Genomic DNA, 21562 nt, shown 5'->3' on the forward strand with positions numbered 1-21562 from the left:
AGTTCAAATGTTCTACTGCTTGAGCTCCTGTCCCTCTTTATAGAATATCAACTCAACAGTATTGTGGATCTCCTAAATATAAAAACAGAACCCATTTCAGCCCAAGTCAAGAACTAAGGATGACAGAGGCAGAGAATTTTAACGTGAGCAAGGAATTTATTTCCTTCACACGGTAATTTGGGGGGAAAAGGGGCTGGACGGAACCAAAGAAAGTAAAAGTTAAGGAGCCCCCTCTCCTACCCACTGCTTACCTAACCAGCACCACCTGGCACGCTAACCAAAATACAGGGGGTGGTCCCCCAGGTCTTACCTACTGGGCCTAGACAGAGTACATACTGCAGGTATGTGTATTCCCGCAGGCCTCAGCACTCCTAAGGTGCCTTCCCCGTCCCCCCCTGGGAACAACAGAATACAAACTTAAAGTGAACAATTTCACAAATCAAAAACACAGTCCTATGGCATACACTATTACAGACCAACACTATGGTATACACAACCTACTCTACACAACACTATTACAGACCAACACTATGGTATACACAACCTACTCTACACAACACTATTACAGACCAACACTATGGTATACACAACCTACTCTACACAACACTATTACAGACCAACACTATGGTATACACAACCTACTCTACACAACACTATTACAGACCAACACTATGGTATACACAACCTACTCCCCACAACACTATTACAGACCAACACTATGGTATACACAACCTACTCTCCACAACACTATTACAGACCAACACTATGGTATACACAACCTACTCTCCACAACACTATTACAGACCAACACTATGGTATACACAACCTACTCTACACAACACTATTACAGACCAACACTATGGTATACACAACCTACTCTACACAACACTATTACAGACCAACACTATGGTATACACAACCTACTCTACACAACACTATTACAGACCAACACTATGGTATACACAACCTACTCTCCACAACACTATTACAGACCAACACTATGGTATACACAACCTACTCTACACAACACTATTACAGACCAACACTATGGCATACACAACCTACTCTCCACAACACTATTACAGACCAACACTATGGTATACACAACCTACTCCCCACAACACTATTACAGACCAACACTATGGTATACACAACCTACTCTCCACAACACTATTACAGACCAGCAACAAAACACATGACCTAGAAGCTCTCGCTTTCCTAACAAAGGAACACTGGCTTTTATCTGGAGAAGGAGTCTGTAATTGAAGACAGCTGTATCCCCTAACGAGAGGGCGGGGTCAGAGCTCCAATTAGCAATGGGGCCGACCAATCAGCTGCTTTGGACTTCAGGAAGCCGTTTCCTGAAATACACACATGAACACAAACAAACCCACAACAACTGGAACATAAACCTATTTCATGTTTCCATTGGATCAGAGCACTGATAAGAAGTAATCAGGTCTATATGTATGGTGTTTCCACTGGATCAGAGCACTGATAAGAAGTAATCAGGTCTATTTGTATGGTGTTTCCATTGGATCAGAGCACTGATAAGAAGTAATCAGGTCTATTTGTATGGTGTTTCCATTGGATCAGAGCACTGATAAGAAGTAATCAGGACTATTTGTATGGTGTTTCCACTGGATCAGAGCACTGATAAGAAGTAATCAGGTCTATTTGTATGGTGTTTCCATTGGATCAGAGCACTGATAAGAAGTAATCAGGTCTATTTGTATGGTGTTTCCACTGGATCAGAGCACTGATAAGAAGTAATCAGGACTATTTGTATGGTGTTTCCATTGGATCAGAGCACTGATAAGAAGTAATCAGGTCTATTTGTATGGTGTTTCCACTGGATCAGAGCATGACATTGTTCCCTTTCACGCTGAGTGGTTGTCGAAAGGGAGAGAGCTGGAAAGATCTTTCAAATACATTGAGGAACTATTGACATTATCAATGGATGGAAAAACAGACTTCGTTCACTTTCTGTTTGAGTTGAAGAAAACATTACTTTGAGAAGCTCCACAGCTCATTGGTGGTGGGGCGTTAACCAATCAGAAACACTATCAGATCCCCAAATGGGCACATTATTATGCCTCTGTTTTCACAGCAGGTCAGGTAGCCTATAGGTCTACTTCTATGTGTAACCAGGTAGCCTATAGGTCTACTTCTATGTGTAATCAGGTAGTCTATAGGTCTACTTCTATGTGTAATCAGGTAGTCTATAGGTCTACTTCCATGTGTAACCAGGTAGTCTATAGGTCTACTTCTATGTGTAATCAGGTAGTCTATAGGTCTACTTCTATGTGTAATCAGGCCAGGTAGCCTATAGGTCTACTTCTATGTGTAATCAGGTAGTCTATAGGTCTACTTCTATGTGTAATCAGGTAGTCTATAGGTCTACTTCTATGTGTAACCAGGTAGTCTATAGGTCTACTTCTATGTGTCATCAGGTAGTCTATAGGTCTACTTCTATGTGTCATCAGGTAGTCTATAGGTCTACTTCTATGTGTCATCAGGTAGTCTATAGGTCTACTTCTATGTGTAATCAGGTAGTCAGAACACTATAGGTCTACTTCTATGTGTAATCAGGTAGTCTATAGGTCTACTTCTATGTGTAATCAGGCCAGGTAGCCTATAGGTCTACTTCTATGTGTAATCAGGTAGTCTATAGGTCTACTTCCATGTGTAACCAGGTAGTCTATAGGTCTACTTCTATGTGTAATCAGGTAGTCTATAGGTCTACTTCTATGTGTAATCAGGCCAGGTAGCCTATAGGTTTACTTCACAGATTCTGCCACTACTCTCCTGAAGATGCCGTTGTGGTTTTCACAGATTCTCCCACTACTCTCCTGAAGATGCCGTTGTGGTTTTCACAGATTCTCCCACTACTCTCCTGAAGATGCCGTTGTGGTTTTCACAGATTCTCCCACTACTCTCCTGAAGATGCCGTTGTGGTTTTCACAGATTCTCCCACTACTCTCCTGAAGATGCCGTTGTGGTTTTCACAGATTCTCCCACTACTCTCCTGAAGATGCCGTTGTGGTTTTCACAGATTCTCCCACTACTCTCCTGAAGATGCCGTTATGGTTTTCAGATGCACGTTGTTTGCTGAAGTTCACTTTTTTAAATATTTTTTTATAACATCATATCTATATATCCTTGTCATGTGGATAATCAAAATTCTATCCAGATAAACAACAAACTTCAAACAACTTTGGTCTGGCCAGAGGCTAGCAACATTATATAAAATATTCTGGGACCCTCAGAGCTTCCTGCTCCAGTGAGCTCAGGACAGACACAGCTGTAGGCTATTTGATCAAAGGGATAAGAAGCAGTGGTCGACTTGGACAGGAGCTGAGTTCAAATGTTCTACTGCTTGAGCTCCTGTCCCTCTTTATAGAATATCAACTCAACAGTATTGTGGATCTCCTAAATATAAAAACAGAACCCATTTCAGCCCAAGTCAAGAACTAAGGATGACAGAGGCAGAGAATTTTAACGTGAGCAAGGAATTTATTTCCTTCACACGGTAATTTGGGGAAAAGGGACTGGACGGAACCAAAGAAAGTAAAAGTTAAGGAGCCCCTCTCCTACCCACTGCTTACCTAACCAGCACCACCTGGCACGCTAACCAAAATACAGGGGTGGTCCCCCAGGTCTTACCTACTGGGCCTAGACAGAGTACATACTGCAGGTATGTGTTTCCATTGCAGGCCTCAGCACTCCTAAGGTGCCTTCCCCGTCCCCCTGGGAACAACAGAATACAAACTTAAAGTGAACAATTTCACAAATCAAAAACACAGTCCTATGGCATACACTATTACAGACCAACACTATGGTATACACAACCTACTCTACACAACACTATTACAGACCAACACTATGGTATACACAACCTACTCTACACAACACTATTACAGACCAACACTATGGTATACACAACCTACTCTACACAACACTATTACAGACCAACACTATGGTATACACAACCTACTCTACACAACACTATTACAGACCAACACTATGGTATACACAACCTACTCCCCACAACACTATTACAGACCAACACTATGGTATACACAACCTACTCTCCACAACACTATTACAGACCAACACTATGGTATACACAACCTACTCCCCACAACACTATTACAGACCAACACTATGGTATACACAACCTACTCTACACAACACTATTACAGACCAACACTATGGTATACACAACCTACTCCCCACAACACTATTACAGACCAACACTATGGTATACACAACCTACTCTACACAACACTATTACAGACCAACACTATGGTATACACAACCTACTCCCCACAACACTATTACAGACCAACACTATGGTATACACAACCTACTCTACACAACACTATTACAGACCAACACTATGGTATACACAACCTACTCTCCACAACACTATTACAGACCAACACTATGGTATACACAACCTACTCCCCACAACACTATTACAGACCAACACTATGGTATACACAACCTACTCCCCACAACACTATTACAGACCAGCAACAAAACACATGACCTATTTGAAGCTCTCGCTTTCCTAACAAAGGAACACTGGCTTTTATCTGGAGAAGGAGTCTGTAATTGAAGACAGCTGTATCCCCTAACGAGAGGGCGGGGTCAGAGCTCCAATTGTAATGGGGCCGACCAATCAGCTGCTTTGGACTTCAGGAAGCCGTTTCCTGAAATACACACATGAACACAAACAAACCCACAACAACTGGAACATAAACCTATTTCATGTTTCCATTGGATCAGAGCACTGATAAGAAGTAATCAGGTCTATTTGTATGGTGTTTCCACTGGATCAGAGCACTGATAAGAAGTAATCAGGTCTATTTGTATGGTGTTTCCATTGGATCAGAGCACTGATAAGAAGTAATCAGGTCTATTTGTATGGTGTTTCCATTGGATCAGAGCACTGATAAGAAGTAATCAGGACTATTTGTATGGTGTTTCCACTGGATCAGAGCACTGATAAGAAGTAATCAGGTCTATTTGTATGGTGTTTCCATTGGATCAGAGCACTGATAAGAAGTAATCAGGTCTATTTGTATGGTGTTTCCACTGGATCAGAGCACTGATAAGAAGTAATCAGGACTATTTGTATGGTGTTTCCACTGGATCAGTAATGCACTGATAAGAAGTAATCAGGTCTATTTGTATGGTGTTTCCACTGGATCAGAGCATGACATTGTTCCCTTTCACGCTGAGTGGTTGTCGAAAGGGAGAGAGCTGGAAAGATCTTTCAAATACATTGAGGAACTATTGACATTATCAATGGATGGAAAAACAGACTTCGTTCACTTTCTGTTTGAGTTGAAGAAAACATTACTTTGAGAAGCTCCACAGCTCATTGGTGGTGGGGCGTTAACCAATCAGAAACACTATCAGATCCCCAAATGGGCACATTATTATGCCTCTGTTTTCACGCAGGTCAGGTAGTCTATAGGTCTACTTCTATGTGTAACCAGGTAGCCTATAGGTCTACTTCTATGTGTAATCAGGTAGTCTATAGGTCTACTTCTATGTGTAATCAGGTAGTCTATAGGTCTACTTCTATGTGTAACCAGGTAGTCTATAGGTCTACTTCTATGTGTAATCAGGTAGTCTATAGGTCTACTTCTATGTGTAATCAGGCCAGGTAGTCTATAGGTCTACTTCTATGTGTAATCAGGTAGTCTATAGGTCTACTTCTATGTGTCATCAGGTAGTCTATAGGTCTACTTCTATGTGTAATCAGGTAGTCTATAGGTCTACTTCTATGTGTCATCAGGTAGTCTATAGGTCTACTTCTATGTGTCATCAGGTAGTCTATAGGTCTACTTCTATGTGTCATCAGGTAGTCTATAGGTCTACTTCTATGTGTAATCAGGTAGTCTATAGGTCTACTTCTATGTGTAATCAGGTAGTCTATAGGTCTACGTCTATGTGTAATCAGGCCAGGTAGCCTATAGGTCTACTTTGATGTGTAATCAGGTAGTCTATAGGTCTACTTCTATGTTATCAGGTAGTCTATAGGTCTACTTCTATGTGTAATCAGGCCAGGTAGTCTATAGGTCTACTTCTATGTGTAACCAGGTAGTCTATAGGTCTACTTCTATGTGTAACCAGGTAGTCTATAGGTCTACTTCTATGTGTAATCAGGTAGTCTATAGGTCTACTTCTATGTGTAACCAGGTAGTCTATAGGTCTACTTCTATGTGTCATCAGGTAGTCTATAGGTCTACTTCTATGTGTCATCAGGTAGTCTATAGGTCTACTTCTATGTGTCATCAGGTAGTCTATAGGTCTACTTCTATGTGTAATCAGGTAGTCTATAGGTCTACTTCTATGTGTAATCAGGTAGTCTATAGGTCTACTTCTATGTGTAATCAGGTAGTCTATAGGTCTACTTCTATGTGTAATCAGGTAGTCTATAGGTCTACTTCTATGTGTAACCAGGTAGTCTATAGGTCTACTTCTATGTGTCATCAGGTAGTCTATAGGTCTACTTCTATGTGTCATCAGGTAGTCTATAGGTCTACTTCTATGTGTCATCAGGTAGTCTATAGGTCTACTTCTATGTGTCATCAGGTAGTCTATAGGTCTACTTCTATGTGTAATCAGGTAGTCTATAGGTCTACTTCTATGTGTCATCAGGTAGTCTATAGGTCTACTTCTATGTGTAATCAGGTAGTCTATAGGTCTACTTCTATGTGTAATCAGGGCCAGGTAGTCTATAGGTCTACTTCTATGTGTAACCAGGTAGTCTATAGGTCTACTTCTATGTGTAATCAGGCCAGGTAGCCTATAGGTCTACTTCTATGTGTAATCAGGTAGTCTATAGGTCTACTTCCATGTGTAACCAGGTAGTCTATAGGTCTACTTCTATGTGTAATCAGGTAGTCTATAGGTCTACTTCTATGTGTAATCAGGCCAGGTAGCCTATAGGTCTACTTCTATGTGTAATCAGGTAGTCTATAGGTCTACTTCTATGTGTAATCAGGTAGTCTATAGGTCTACTTCTATGTGTAATCAGGTAGTCTATAGGTCTACTTCTATGTGTCATCAGGTAGTCTATAGGTCTACTTCTATGTGTCATCAGGTAGTCTATAGGTCTACTTCTATGTGTCATCAGGTAGTCTATAGGTCTACTTCTATGTGTAATCAGGTAGTCTATAGGTCTACTTCTATGTGTAATCAGGTAGTCTATAGGTCTACTTCTATGTGTAATCAGGTAGCCTATAGGTCTACTTCTATGTGTAATCAGGTAGTCTATAGGTCTACTTCTATGTGTAATCAGGTAGTCTATAGGTCTACTTCTATATGTAATCAGGTAGTCTATAGGTCTACTTCTATGTGTAATCAGGTAGTCTATAGGTCTACTTCTGTGTGTAATCAGGTAGTCTATAGGTCTACTTCTATGTGTCATCAGGTAGCCTATAGGTCTACTTCTATGTGTAACCAGGTAGTCTATAGGTCTACTTCTATGTGTAATCAGGGCCAGGTAGTCTATAGGTCTACTTCTATGTGTAATCAGGGCCAGGTAGTCTATAGGTCTACTTCTATGTGTAACCAGGTAGTCTATAGGTCTACTTCTATATGTAATCAGGTAGTCTATAGGTCTACTTCTATGTGTCATCAGGTAGTCTATAGGTCTACTTCTATGTGTAATCAGGTAGTCTATAGGTCTACTTCTATGTGTAATCAGGTAGTCTATAGGTCTACTTCTATGTGTAATCAGGTAGTCTATAGGTCTACTTCTATGTGTAATCAGGTAGTCTATAGGTCTACTTCTATGTGTAATCAGGGCCATGTGGTCTATAGGTCTACTTCTATGTGTAACCAGGTAGTCTATAGGCCTACTTCTATGTGTCATCAGGTAGTCTATAGGTCTACTTCTATGTGTCATCAGGTAGTCTATAGGTCTACTTCTGTGTGTAATCAGGTAGTCTATAGGTCTACTTCTGTGTGCTCGTCCTTATTCAACATTCACAGGAGAGCTCCAAACAGAAGACAATAAATAAATTGACAGAATTGACGTGTTTCTCACAAGTGTATCATAAGTTGTGTGCTGTGCAAACAATGTGTCCACTCCGACAATGAGACCAGGAAGACTGGAACAATAATATAGAAAGCATGAAGAGAAATGACTGTAACCAAAGTAACAAACACTGTAGATTATGAATTAATGGTAAACGTAGTACTGGGGACACATGTCATGGGGGAATTGATAGACACTAAGACGTGCATTGTGTGGAGAGGAGGGACGTGCATTGTGTGGAGAGGAGGGACGTGCATTGTGTGGAGAGGGGCGTGCGTTGTGTGGAGAGGGGCGTGCGTTGTGTGGAGAGGAGGGGCGTGCGTTGTGTGGAGAGGGACGTGCGTTGTGTGGAGAGGGACGTGCGTTGTGTGGAGAGGGGCGTGCATTGTGCATCTGGGCGCTACATGGTCAACCTAACATCTGCATTGTCCGTGCAGCATTTAACATGTAACAGGCGAGTTTAGGCAGTTTATGAGAGAAAGAGAAAGACCGAGACTAGAAGTAGTTAAGTTCAGCATTTACATACGACCTCAGCAGAAGTCAGGACATTCAAATCAAATGTTATTTGTCACATACACATGGTTAGCAGATGTTAATGCGAGTGTAGCGAAATGCTTGTGCTTCATTCACACTTCTTGTGCTTCGGGGAGCAACACTGTTGTCAACAGACAGTATATACACTGCTCAAAAAAATCAAGGAAACACTAAAATAACACATCCTAGATCTGAATGAATTAAATATTCTTATTAAATACTTTTTTCTTTACATAGTTGAATGTGCTGACAAGAAAATCACACAAATTATCAATGGAAATCAAATGTATCAACCCATGGAGGTCTGGATTTGGAGTCACACTCAAAATTAAAGTGGAAAACCACACTACAGGCTGATCCAACTTTGATGTAATGTCCTTAAAACAAGTCAAAATGAGGCTCAGTAGTGTGTGTGGCCTCCACGTGCCTGTATGACCTCCCTACAACGCCTGGGCATGCTCCTGATGAGGTGGCGGATGGTCTCCTGAGGGATCTCCTCCCAGACCTGGACTAAAGCATCCGCCAACTCCTGGACAGTCTGTGGTGCAACGTGGCGTTGGTGGATGGAGCGAGACATGATGTCCCAGATGTGCTCAATTGGATTCAGGTCTGGGGAACGGGCGGGCCAGTCCATAGCATCAATGCCTTCCTCTTGCAGGAACTGCTGACACTCCAGACACATGAGGTCTAGCATTGTCTTGTGTTAGGAGGAACCCAGGGCCAACCGCACCAGCATATGGTCTCCCAAGGGGTCTGGGGATCTCATCCCGGTACCTAATGGCAGTCAGGCTACCTCTGGCGAGCACATGGAGGGCTGTGTGGCCCCCCAAAGAAATGCCACCCCACACCATGACTGACCCACCGTCAAACCGGTCATGCTGGAGCATGTTGCAGGCAGCAGCAGAACGTTCTCCACGGCATCTCTGTCACGTCTGTCACGTGCTCAGTGTGAACCTGCTTTCATCTGTGAAGAGCACAGGGCGCCAGTGACGAATTTTCCAATCTTGGTGTTCTCTGGCAAATGCCAAACGTCCTGCACGGTGTTGGGCTGTAAGCACAACCCCCACCTGTGGACGTCGGGCCCTCATACCACCCTCATGGAGTCTGTTTCTGACCGTTTGAGCAGACGCATGCACATTTGTGGCCTGCTGGGGGTCATTTTGCAGGCCACAGCTCGCATTGATGTGCCATCCTGGATGAGCTGCACTACCTGAGCCACTTGTGTGGGTTGTAGACTCCATCTCATGCTACCACTAGAGTGAAAGCACCGCCAGCATTCAAAAGTGACCAAAACATCAGCCAGGAAGCATTGGAACTGAGAAGTGGTCTGTGGTCCCCACCCGCAGAACCACTCCTTTATTGAGGGTGTCTTGCTAATTGCCTATAATTTCCACCTGTTGTCTATTCCATTTGCACAACAGCATGTGAAATGTATTGTCAATCAGTGTTGCTTCCTAAGTGGACAGTTTGATTTCACAGAAGTATGATTGACTTGGAGTTACATTGTGTTGTTTAAGTGTTCCCTTTATTTTTTTTTGAGCAGTGTATTTGTTTGTTACTGATCAACTAAAATAATCTCTGTTGACCAACGGCCGAACGACCACGCAATCGACTAGGTGGCTAATTGGGGTCAGCCCTGATTTCTATAGTTGGAAGGAAACACTCCTGTCTCCTTCATAAAGGTGTTTATCCATCCAGTGATTTTTATTTCTTCATGACTTGTTCTGAAGCTGTATCCTCTGACACTCGACCAATGATCCTAAAGACCTGATGCTGACCGGCTGTATCCCCTGGCAACAACCAGACCTACATGCCCCCTAGTCAGTCAGTCAGTCAGTCAGTCAATGATCCTAAAGACCTGATGCTGACCGGCTGTATCCCCTGGCAACAACCAGACCTACATGCCCCCTAGTCAGTCAGTCAGTCAGTCAGTCAATGATCCTAAAGACCTGATGCTGACCGGCTGTATCCCCTGGCAACAACCAGACCTACATGCCCCCTAGTCAGTCAGTCAGTCAGTCAATGATCCTAAAGACATGATGCTGACCGGCTGTATCCCCTGGCAACAACCAGACCTACATGCCCCCTAGTCAGTCAGTCAGTCAGTCAGTCAGTCAATGAATGATCAGTTTATCATGAACTTCCTCTTATCTAATGCTGGGACAATGTTGTGAGGTCAGCATTTTCATCGAACATCTCTAGGTTAGCCATTATTAAAATTCCATGGCTTTCTCAATGTAGGAAGCAACACAGCTTCCTAAAACAAATCCTTAGGTATATTCAGTCAGTTAAACAGGTATATGACAGACGGAACAGACGGCAGCGTGTATATACACACTTCAGCGATTGGCTTTCGTGGCCTACCACTTCACGGCTGAGCCGTTGTTGCTCCTAAACGTTCTTATTGTACAATATCAGCACTGACAGTTGCCCGGGGCAGCTCTGGCAGGGTAGAAATGTATGACGAACTGACTGGTTGGACAGGTGGCATCCTATGACGGTGCCACGGTGAAAGTCACTGAGCTCTTCGGTACGGGCCACAGTCAAATCCACTCATTTTGCAGGGGTGTCTACCATTTTGTAGTACGTTTATCAGCCAAAACATGACACCCACCCTGTTTTCAAGAGAATGCTGTCTCATCACAACACAAACTCCTCTGTTGATGAGGATGTCAAATAAGGTCTAAGCTTCAATGTGAAAATGAAAATTTTGAGTTTTTAGATAATTGACATTTAAGGTGAATAAAATGTACCCCAATTTTTATTTTTTTCAAAAATACAATTGTTTGACAACCCTGTTTTTCTAAGCTTTTTAAAAAGATATCCAACTCAACCTGTGTGTCTTTCCCAGTGATGAAGACATGGATGTCTCATGGTAGGGTGGATATGCAAAAATGGGTCAACATCTCCTAAATGTTTTAGCATTCAGATCCCAAAAGTAATTTTCTGATGCTTCTAGCGTGGGCAAATATGTATGGAAAGTGTTAGTTATCCAGATGTTCATATTATCATACGACAGGTAGCCTAGTGGTTAGAGTGTAGAGGCGGCAGGTAGCCTAGTGGTTAGAGTGTAGAGGCGGCAGGTAGCCTAGTGGTTAGAGTGTAGAGGAGGCAGGGTAGCCTAGTGGTTAGAGTGTAGAGGTGGCAGGGTAGCCTAGTGGTTAGAGTGTAGAGACGGCAGGTAGTCTAGTGGTTAGAGTGTAGGGACGGCAGGTAGTCTAGTGGTTAGAGTGTAGAGGCGGCAGGTAGCCTAGTGGTTAGAGTGTAGAGGCGGCAGGTAGCCTAGTGGTTAGAGTGTAGAGGAGGCAGGTAGCCTAGTGGTTAGAGTGTAGAGGAGGCAGGTAGCCTAGTGGTTAGAGTGTAGAGGAGGCAGGTAGCCTAGTGGTTAGAGTGTAGAGGTGGCAGGTAGCCTAGTGGTTAGAGTGTAGGGGCGGCAGGTAGCCTAGTGGTTAGAGTGTAGAGGCGGCAGGTAGCCTTGTGGTTAGAGTGTAGAGGAGGCAGGTAGCCTAGTGGTTAGAGTGTAGAGGAGGCAGGTAGCCTAGTGGTTAGAGTGTAGAGGAGGCAGGTAGCCTAGTGGTTAGAGTGTAGAGGAGGCAGGTAGCCTAGTGGTTAGAGTGTAGAGGAGGCAGGTAGCCTAGTGGTTAGAGTGTAGAGGAGGCAGGTAGCCTAGTGGTTAGAGTGTAGAGGAGGCAGGGTAGCCTAGTGGTTAGAGTGTAGAGACGGCAGGTAGCCTAGTGGTTAGAGTGTAGAGGCGGCAGGTAGCCTAGTGGTTAGAGTGTAGAGGCGGCAGGTAGCCTAGTGGTTAGAGTGTAGAGGAGGCAGGTAGCCTAGTGGTTAGAGTGTAGAGGAGGCAGGTAGCCTAGTGGTTAGAGTGTAGAGGAGGCAGGTAGCCTAGTGGTTAGAGTGTAGAGGAGGCAGGTAGCCTAGTGGTTAGAGTGTAGAGGAGGCAGGTAGCCTAGTGGTTAGAGTGTAGAGGAGGCAGGTAGCCTAGTGGTTAGAGTGTAGAGGCGGCAGGGTAGCCTAGTGGTTAGAGTGTAGGGCGGCAGGTAGCCTAGTGGTTAGAGTGTAGAGGAGGCAGGGTAGCCTAGTGGTTAGAGTGTAGAGGCGGCAGGGTAGCCTAGTGGTTAAGAGTGTAGAGGCGGTAGGTAGCCTAGTGGTTAGAGTGTAGGGGAGGCAGGTAGCCTATTGGTTAGAGTGTAGGGGCGGCAGGTGGCCTAGTGGTTAGAGTGTAGGGGCGGCAGGTAGCCTAGTGGTTAGAGTGTAGGGACGGCAGGGTAGCCTAGTGGTTAGAGAGTTGGACTAGTAACTGAAAGGTTGCAAGATCGACTCCCTGAGCTGACAAGGTACAAATCTGTCGTTCTGCCCCTCAACAGGGCACTGTTCCTTGGCCGTCATTAAAAGTAGGAATTTGTTCTTAACTGACTTGTCTCGTTAAATAAAGGTAAAAATAAGTACCATCCTTTTCTCACACTGGTGTATACATGGTATTACCAGTTTAGTACACAAGGGGGCGCAAAAAAAAAAAAAAGCCCATTGGGCGTAGCCAGCCTACTTTTTCCTCTACTTTTCTTTGTGTAACCAGCCTGCTTTTCTCAGGTCTCCTCCCTGGCCTGGTCTCCCTCCCTGGCCTGGTCTCCCTCCCTGGCCTGGTCTCCCTCCCTGGCCTGGCCTCTCCCACTGCCCTGGCCTCTCCCCTCCTCCTGCCCTGGCCTCTCCCCCTCCTGCCCTGTCCTCTCCTCCTCCTCCTGCCCTGGCCTCTCCTCCTCCTCCTGCCCTGGCCTCTCCTCCTCCTCCTGCCCTGGCCTCTCCTCCTCCTCCTGCCCTGGCCTCTCCTCCTCCTTCCCTGGCCTCTCCTCCTCCTCCCATTGCCCTGGCCTCTCCTCCTCCTCCTCCCATTGCCCTGGCCTCTCCTCCTCCCATTGCCCTGGCCTCTCCTCCTCCTCCTGCCCTGGCCTCTCCTCCTCCTTCCCTGGCCTCTCCTCCTCCTCCTGCCCTGGCCTCTCCTCCTCCTCCTGCCCTGGCCTCTCCTCCACCTCCTCCTCCCACTGCCCTGGCCTCTCCTCCTCTTCCTCCTCCCACTGCCCTGCCCTGTCCTCTCCTCCTCCTCCTGGCCTCTCCTCCTCCTGGCCTCCTCCTCCTCCTCCTGCCCTGGCCTCTCCTCCTCCTCCTGCCCTGGCCTCTCCTCCTCCTGCCCTGGCCTGGCTCCTCCTCCTGCCCTGGCCTCCCCTCCTCCCACTGTCCTGGCCTCTCCTCCTCCTGCCCTGGCCTCCCTCCTCCCACTGTCCTGGCCTCTCCTCCTCCTCCTGCCCTGGCCTCTCCTCCTCCTCCTCATCCTCCTCCTCCCACTGCCCTGTCCTCCCTGGCCTCCCCTCCTCCCACTGTCCTGGCCTCCCTCCCTGTCCTCCCCTCCTCCTGCCCTGGCCTCCCCTCCTCCTCTTCCTCCTGGCCTCCCGTCCTCTTCCTGGCCTGGCCTGACTCCCCCTCCTTCCTTCTGCATACTGCCCTGGCCTGGCCTCCCCTCCTCCTCCTGCCCTGGCCTCCCCTCCTCCTGCCCTGCCCTGGCCTGGCCTCCCCTCCTCCTCCTGGCATCTCCTCCTCCTGGCTTCCCGTCCTCTTCCTGGCCTGGCCTGACTTCCCCTCCCTCCTTCTGCATACTGCCCTGGCCTGGCCTCCCTCCCTGTTCTCTCCTCCTGCTCCCACTGCCCTGGCCTGGCCTCTCCTCCTCCTCCTCCTCCTCCTCCTCCCATTGCCCTGACCTCCCCTCCCTGTTCTCTCCTCCTCCTCCCACTGCCCTGGCCTCTCCTCCTCCTCCCACTGCCCTGGCCTCTCCTCCTCCTCCCACTGCCCTGGCCTCTCCTCCTCCTCCCACTGCCCTGGCCTCTCCTCCTCCTCCTGCCCTCCTCCTCCTCCTCCTCCTCCTCGCCTCTCCTCCTCCCACTGCCCTGGCCTGGCCTCTCCTCCTCCTGGCCTCTCCTCCTCCTGGCCTCTCCTCCTCCTGGCCTCTCCTCCTCCCACTGCCCTGGCCTCTCCTCCTCCTCCCACTGCCCTGGCCTGGCCTCTCCTCCTCCTCCCACTGCCCTGGCCTCGCCTCCCTCCTCCCCCCGCCCTGGCCTCTCCTCCTCCTCCTCCTCCTCCTGGCCTCTCCTCCTCCCACTGCCCTGGCCTGGCCTCTCCTCCTCCCACTGCCCTGGCCTCTCCTCCTCCTCCTCCTGGCCACTCCTCCTCCCACTGCCCTGGCCTCCTCCTCCTCCTCCTCCTGGCCACTCCTCCTCCTGGCCACTCCTCCTCCCACTGCCCTGTCCTCTCCTCCTCCTCCTCCTCCTCCTGGCCACTCCTCCTCCCACTTCCCTGGCCTCTCCTCCTCCCCCTGGCCTCTCCTCCTCCCACTGCCCTGGCCTCTCCTCCTCCCACTGCCCTGGCCTCTCCTCCCACTGCCCTGGCCTCTCCTCCTCCTGGCCTCTCCTCCTCCTCCTCCTCCTCCTCCTCCTCCTCCTCCTCCTCCTCCCACTGCCCTGGCCTCTCCTCCTCCTGGCCTCTCCTCCTCCTCCTCCTCCTCCTCCTCCCACTGCCCTGGCCTCTCCTCCTCCTGGCCTCTCCACCTCCTCCTCCTCCCACTGCCCTGGCCTCTCCTCCTCCTGGCCTCTCCTCCTCCTCCTCCTCCTCCCACTGCCCTGGCCTCTCCTCCTCCTCCTGGCCTCTCCTCCTCCTCCTCCTCCTGGCCACTCCTCCTCCCACTGCCCTGGCCTCTCCTCCTCCTCCTGGCCTCTCCGCCTCCTCCTCCCCTCCTCCTGCCCTCTCATCCTCCCATTGCCCTGGCCTCTCCTCCTCCTCCTCCTGGCCACTCATCCTCCCACTGCCCTGGCCTCTCCTCCTCCTCCTCCCAGCCACTCCTCCTCCCACTGCCCTGGCCTCTCCTCCTCCTCCTCCTGGCCACTCCTCCTCCCACTGCCCTGGCCTCTCCTCCTCCTGGCCTCTCCTCCTCCTCCTGGCCTCTCCTCCTCCTCCTGGCCTCTCCTCCTCCCACTGCCCTGGCCACTCCTCCTCCCACTGCCCTGGCCTCTCCTCCTCCTCCTGGCCTCTCCTCCTCCCACTGCCCTGGCCTCTCCTCCTCCTCCTCCTGGCCACTCCTCCTCCCACTGCCCTGGCCTCTCCTCCTCCTCCTCCTGGCCACTCCTCCTCCTGGCCTCTCCTCCTCCCACTGCCCTGGCCACTCCTCCTCCCACTGCCCTGGCCACTCCTCCTCCCACTGCCCTGGCATCTCCTCCTCCTCCTCCTCCAGGCCACTCCTCCTCCCACTGGCCTCTCCTCCTCCTCCTCCTGGCCACTCCTCCTCCCACTGCCCTGGCCACTCCTCCTCCCACTGCCATGGCCTCTCCTCCTCCTCCTCCTGGCCTCTCCTCCTCCTCCTGGCCTCTCCTCCTCCTCCTGGCCTCTCCTCCTCCTCCTGGCCTCTCCTCCTCCTCCTGGCCTCTCCTCCTCCCCCTGCCCTCTCCTCCTCCCACTGCCCTGGCTGTGTTCCCAGAGAGCTTCTGTTCAGTTCCGTCCTGTCCTGTGACTGTTCTGCTCTGTTCTACTCTGCCCTGTTCTTCTTTGTCCTGTCCTGTCCTGCTCTGCTCCATACTGTTTTGGCTGTGTGGTGTTGATGAAAGCTGGGAGTTTAGCCAAGTAGAGAGTCCACTTCACCTCCCACCCAGCCCCCTTTGCCTCCGCCTCCTCCTCCTCCTCCTCCACCCCCTCGCCTCAATTCAAAGGGGCTTTATTGCCAAAGCAAGTGAAAAAACAAAACAAAAGCGAAGAAGACAAAACAACAAAGTAAAAACTATTACAATTGAACAGTAAATTTCACTAGAAAAAGGTCAAAAAAAGAAGAGACATTTCAAGTCTTATATTATCAACTAAGTGTTTTAGCAATGTGCAAATAGTTGTAGTATGAAAGGGAAGATGAATAAACAGAGACATATTGGTGGTATTTACAATGTTTGTTCTTCACTGGTTGCCTATTTCTCATGGCAACAGGTCACACATCTCGCTGCTGTGATGCCTCTTCACCTAACAGATATGAGAGTTTATCAATGTTTTGGTTTGTTTCTCTAATTCTCTGTGTGTCTGTGGGAAATATGTATTTCTAATGTGGTCAGGAAGTGCAGCTCCATTTCAGACCTGGCTCTCTAGAGAAGACCGGCTATGGTGGAATCTCTGCTCACTGAGTCTGTTCACATGTTTTATTTTATTTAACCTTGTTTAACTTGGCAATCAGTTAAGAACAAATGATTATTTACAATGACGGCCGACCCCTACCAAACCCTTACCCGGACGACGCTGGGCCAATTGTGAGCCTCCCCTATGGGACTCCCAATCACGGCCGGTTGTGATAGAGCCTGGAATTGAACCAGGGTCTGTAGTGACGCCTGTAGCACTGAGATGCAGTGTCTTAGACCTCTGAACTAGGGTCTGTAGTGATGCACTGAGATGCAGTGCTTTAGACTGCTGCGCCACTCGGGAGCCCTAAATCCTTGACATTCCTTAATTTTCCACCTGATAGGTGTGGCATATCAAGAACCTGATTAAACAGAATGATCATTACACAGGTTCACCTTGTGCATGGGGACAATAAAAGGCAACTCGCAACGCAATGCCACAGGCTCAAGTTGAGGGAGCGTGCAATTGGCATATTGACTGCAGGAATGTCCACCAGAGCTTTTGCCAAAAAATGAAATGTTAATTTCTCTACCAAAAGCCGCCTCCAACATAGTTTTTTTACAAATTTGGCAGTATGTCCAACCGGCCTTACAACCACAGACCATGTGTAACCACAACAGCCCAGGACCTGCACATTTGGCTTCTTCACCTGCAGGATCGTCTGGACCAGCCTCCCAGACAGCTGATGAAACTGTGGGTTTGCACAACCAAATACATTTCTTCACAGACTGTTTGAAACCGCCTCAGGGAATCTCATCAGCGTGCTCGTGATCCTCACCAGGTGCTTGACCTGACTGCAGTTTGGCTTCGTCACCAAGAGCAGTGGGCAAATGCTCACCTTCGATGGCCACTGGCACGCTGGAGAAGTGTGCTCTTCACGGATGAATCCCGGTTTCAACTGTATTGGGTAGCTGGCAGACAGCGCGCGTCTGGCGTCATGTTGGTGAGCGGTTTGCAGATGTCAACGTGTGAACAGAGTGCCCCACGGTGGGGTTATGGTAAGGGCAGGCGTAAGCTATCGACAACGAACGCAATTACTTTTTATTGATGGCAATTTGAATGCACAGATATACCGTGATGAGATCTTGAGGCCCATTGTCGTGCCATTTCATCCACCGTCATCACCTCATGTGTCAGCATGATAATGCATAGCCCCATGTCGCAATGATCTGTACACACTTCCTGGAATCTGAAAATGTCCCAGGTCTTCCATGGCCTGCATCCTCACCAGACATGTTACCCATTGAGCATGTTTGGGATGCTCTGGATCGACGTGTACGACAGCGTTACAGTTCCTCCATCCTCACCAGACATGTTACCCATTGAGCATGTTTGCGATGCTCTAGATCGACATGTACGACAGCGTGTTCCAGTTTCTGCCAATGTCCAGCAACTTTGCACAGCCATTGAAGAGGAGTGGGACAACATCCACAGGCCACAATCAACAGCCTGATCAACTATATGTGAAGGAGATGTGTTGCGCTGCATGAGACAGGGTGGTCAAACCAGATACTGACTGGTTTTCTGATCCATCCCCCTACTTTTTTTAAGGTATCTGACCAACAGATGCATATCTGTTTTCCCAGTCATGTGAAATCCATAGATTAGTGCCTAATGAATTGTATTTCAATTGACTGATTTCCTTATGAACTGTAACTCAGTAAAATATTTTAAATTGTTGCATGTTGATTTTGTTTTTGCAGAATTCTTTGTCCTGTTTTATGAATTCTTGGTTGGTGAGTCCAGACCTCACAACCATGGAGGGTAATGGGTTCTATCTGTATAATGTACTGGTAGTGTAATGTGGGTGAGTCCAGACCTCACAACCATGGAGGGTAATGGGTTCTATCTGTATAATGTACTGGTAGTGTAATGTGGGTTCTAGAACTGATTTAAGTATTTTTTTTACCAGATCTTAATTGGTATGTTGAATTTTATGTTCCCTTTGATGGAGTAGAAGGCCCTTCTTGCCTTGTCTCTCAGATCGTTCATAGCTTTGTAGAAGTTACCTGTGGTGCTGATGTTTAGGCAGAGGTGGGTATAGTTTTTTTGTGTGCTCTAGGGCAACCGTGTCTAGATGGAATTTATATTTATGGTCCTGACAACTGGACCTTTTTTTGTAACAACATTATTTTTGTCTTACTGAGATTGTGTCAGAGCACAGGTCTGGCAATATGTGCAGAAGATTTAGGTGCTGCTGTAGGCCCTCCTTGGTTGGTGACAGAAGCACCAGATCATCAGCAAACAGTAGACATTTGACTTTAGATTCTGTGTTCTAGTGCCCTCGCCAATTTATTGATAGAAATGTTCAAGAGGGTGGGGCTCACGCTGCATCCCTGTCCCACCCCACGGCCCTGTGGAAATAAATCTGGCTGTTCGTTGCCCTTTTCTATCTCACACATGTTTGTCTACATTGCTTTTATAATGTCAGATGTTTTTCCCCCAACACCACTTTCCATCAGTTTGTATAGCAGACCCTCTTGATATTTGCTCAGTACACTGTTTTCACGGAGGAAGTGTACGAGTCTGCTGTTAATGATAATGCAGAGGTTGCTGTTGATGCATATCCCACGGTAGTTATATCAAATTTGTCTCCACTTTTGTGGATTGGGGTGATCAGTCCTTGGGTTCCAAATATTGGGGAAGATGCCAGAGCTACGCATGTATGATGTTAAAGAGTTTAAGTTTAGCCAATTGGAATTTGTGGTCTGTATATTTTATCATTTCATTTAGGATACTGTCAACACCACAGGCCTTTTTGGGTTGGATGGTTTGTATTTTGTCCTGTAGTTCATTCAATGTAATTGGAGAATCCAATGGATTCTGGTAGTCTTTAATAGCTGATTCTAAGATTAGTAGTTGATCATGTTTTTGCTGGTTGTTCTTTGTTAAAGAGCCAATCAGATTGGAGAAGTGGTTTACCCGGACATCTCCGTGTTGGATAGATAAATCTTCGTGTTGTTTGTTAAAGAGCCAATCAGATTGGAGAAGTGGTTTATCCATACATCTCCGTGTTGAATAGATAACTCTTCATGTTGTTTGTTAAAGAGCCAATCAGATTGGAGAAGTGGTTTACCCAGACATCTCCGTGTTGGATAGATTACTCTTCGTGTTGTTTGTTAAAGAGCCAATCAGATTGGAGAAGTGGTTTATCCAGACATCTCTGTTTTGGCAAGATAACTCTTCGTGTTGCTTGTTTAGTGTTATTCAATTTTCGCAGAAGTGGTTTCTTCTTCAATTACGCTGAGCTGATTTCTGACGTGCTGTTGGTTCTCTTTCCGTAGTGTATTTCTGTATTGTTTTAGTGATTCACCATAGAGAAGATGTAGGCTCAGGTTTTCCGTAGTGTATTTCTGTATTGTTTTAGTGATTCACCATAGAGAAGATGTAGGCTCAGGTTTTCCGTAGTGTATTTCTACATTGTTTTCGTGATTCAACATAGAGAAGATGTAGGCTCAGGTTTTCCGTAGTGTATTTCTGTATTGTTTTAGTGATTCACCATAGAGAAGATGTAGGCTCAGGTTTTCCGTAGTGTATTTCTGTATTGTTTTAGTGATTCACCATAGAGAAGATGTAGGCTCAGGTTTTCCGTAGTGTATTTCTGTATTGTTTTAGTGATTCACCATAGAGAAGATGTAGGCTCAGGTTTTCCGTAGTGTATTTCTGTATTGTTTTAGTGATTCACCATAGAGAAGATGTAGGCTCAGGTTTTCCGTAGTGTGTTTCTGTATTGTTTTAGTGATTCACCATAGAGAAGATGTAGGCTCATGTTTTCCGTAGTGTGTTTCTGTATTGTTTTAGTGATTCACCATAGAGAAGATGTAGGCTCATGTTTTCCGTAGTGTGTTTCTGTATTGTTTTAGTGATTCACCATAGAGAAGATGTAGGCTCAGGTTTCCGTAGTGTATTTCTGTATTGTTTTAGTGATTCACCATAGAGAAGATGTAGGCTCAGGTTTTCCGTAGTGTATTTCTGTATTGTTTTAGTGATTCACCATAGAGAAGATGTAGGCTCAGGTTTTCCGTAGTGTATTTCTACATTGTTTTAGTGATTCACCATAGAGAAGATGTAGGCTCAGGTTTTCCGTAGTGTATTTCTGTATTGTTTTAGTGATTCACCATAGAGAAGATGTAGGCTCAGGTTTTCCGTAGTGTATTTCTGTATTGTTTTAGTGATTCACCATAGAGAAGATGTAGGCTCAGGTTTTCCGTAGTGTATTTCTGTATTGTTTTAGTGATTCGCCATAGAGAAGATGTAGGCTCAGGTTTTCCGTAGTGTATTTCTGTATTGTTTTAGTGATTCACCATAGAGAAGATGTAGGCTCAGGTTTTCCGTAGTGTGTTTCTGTATTGTTTTAGTGATTCACCATAGAGAAGATGTAGGCTCAGGTTTTCCGTAGTGTATTTCTGTATTGTTTTAGTGATTCGCCAAGAGAAGATGTCTTTTTCCGTAGTGTTTTCTGTATTGTTTTAGTGATTCAAAACATGTTTTTTCCGTTGTGTTTTCTGCTGTATTGTTTTAGTGATTCGCCATAGAGAAGATGTAGGCTCAGGTTTTCCGTAGTGTATTTCTGTATTGTTTTAGTGATTCGCCATAGAGAAGATGTAGGCTCAGGTTTTCCGTTTATTTCTGTATTGTTTTAAATGATTGATAAGAAGATGTTTGCTCAGGTTTTCATTAAATCTGTAGAGCTGTGTTCATATGAGCAGATGTAGGCTCAGGTTTTCCGAGTATTTCTGTATTTTTATCAGTTATTAAATGGAACAT

At 46.7% G+C, this 21562-nt stretch overlaps 1 protein-coding gene and 2 long non-coding RNA genes across 9 annotated transcripts in view; 2 read left to right on the forward strand and 1 right to left on the reverse strand.

The window, feature by feature from the left end:
- LOC127907503 (PDZ domain-containing protein GIPC1-like) overlaps positions 1-21562 on the forward strand; it is a 67047-nt gene that overhangs the window by 20119 nt on the left and 25366 nt on the right. The window lies entirely within an intron of this gene.
- Positions 127-4415, reverse strand: LOC127907506 (uncharacterized). Of its 6 annotated transcripts, none has more exons than XR_008064643.1 (4): positions 4323-4415; positions 3853-4275; positions 827-967; positions 127-732 (listed from the first exon to the last, which is right to left on the reverse strand). It is a non-coding gene; the product is annotated as an uncharacterized LOC127907506 (long non-coding RNA). The 6 variants fall into 6 exon arrangements; XR_008064642.1 differs by having other exon boundaries at positions 3853-4228; positions 4276-4415; XR_008064646.1 differs by having other exon boundaries at positions 874-967; positions 3853-4040; positions 4182-4415.
- Positions 20690-21418, forward strand: LOC127907507 (uncharacterized). The gene is made up of 3 exons (XR_008064647.1): positions 20690-20811; positions 20874-21121; positions 21348-21418. It is a non-coding gene; the product is annotated as an uncharacterized LOC127907507 (long non-coding RNA).

This window comes from Oncorhynchus keta, chromosome 15 (assembly GCF_023373465.1).
Source record: "Oncorhynchus keta strain PuntledgeMale-10-30-2019 chromosome 15, Oket_V2, whole genome shotgun sequence".
Lineage (NCBI taxonomy): Eukaryota > Metazoa > Chordata > Actinopteri > Salmoniformes > Salmonidae > Oncorhynchus > Oncorhynchus keta.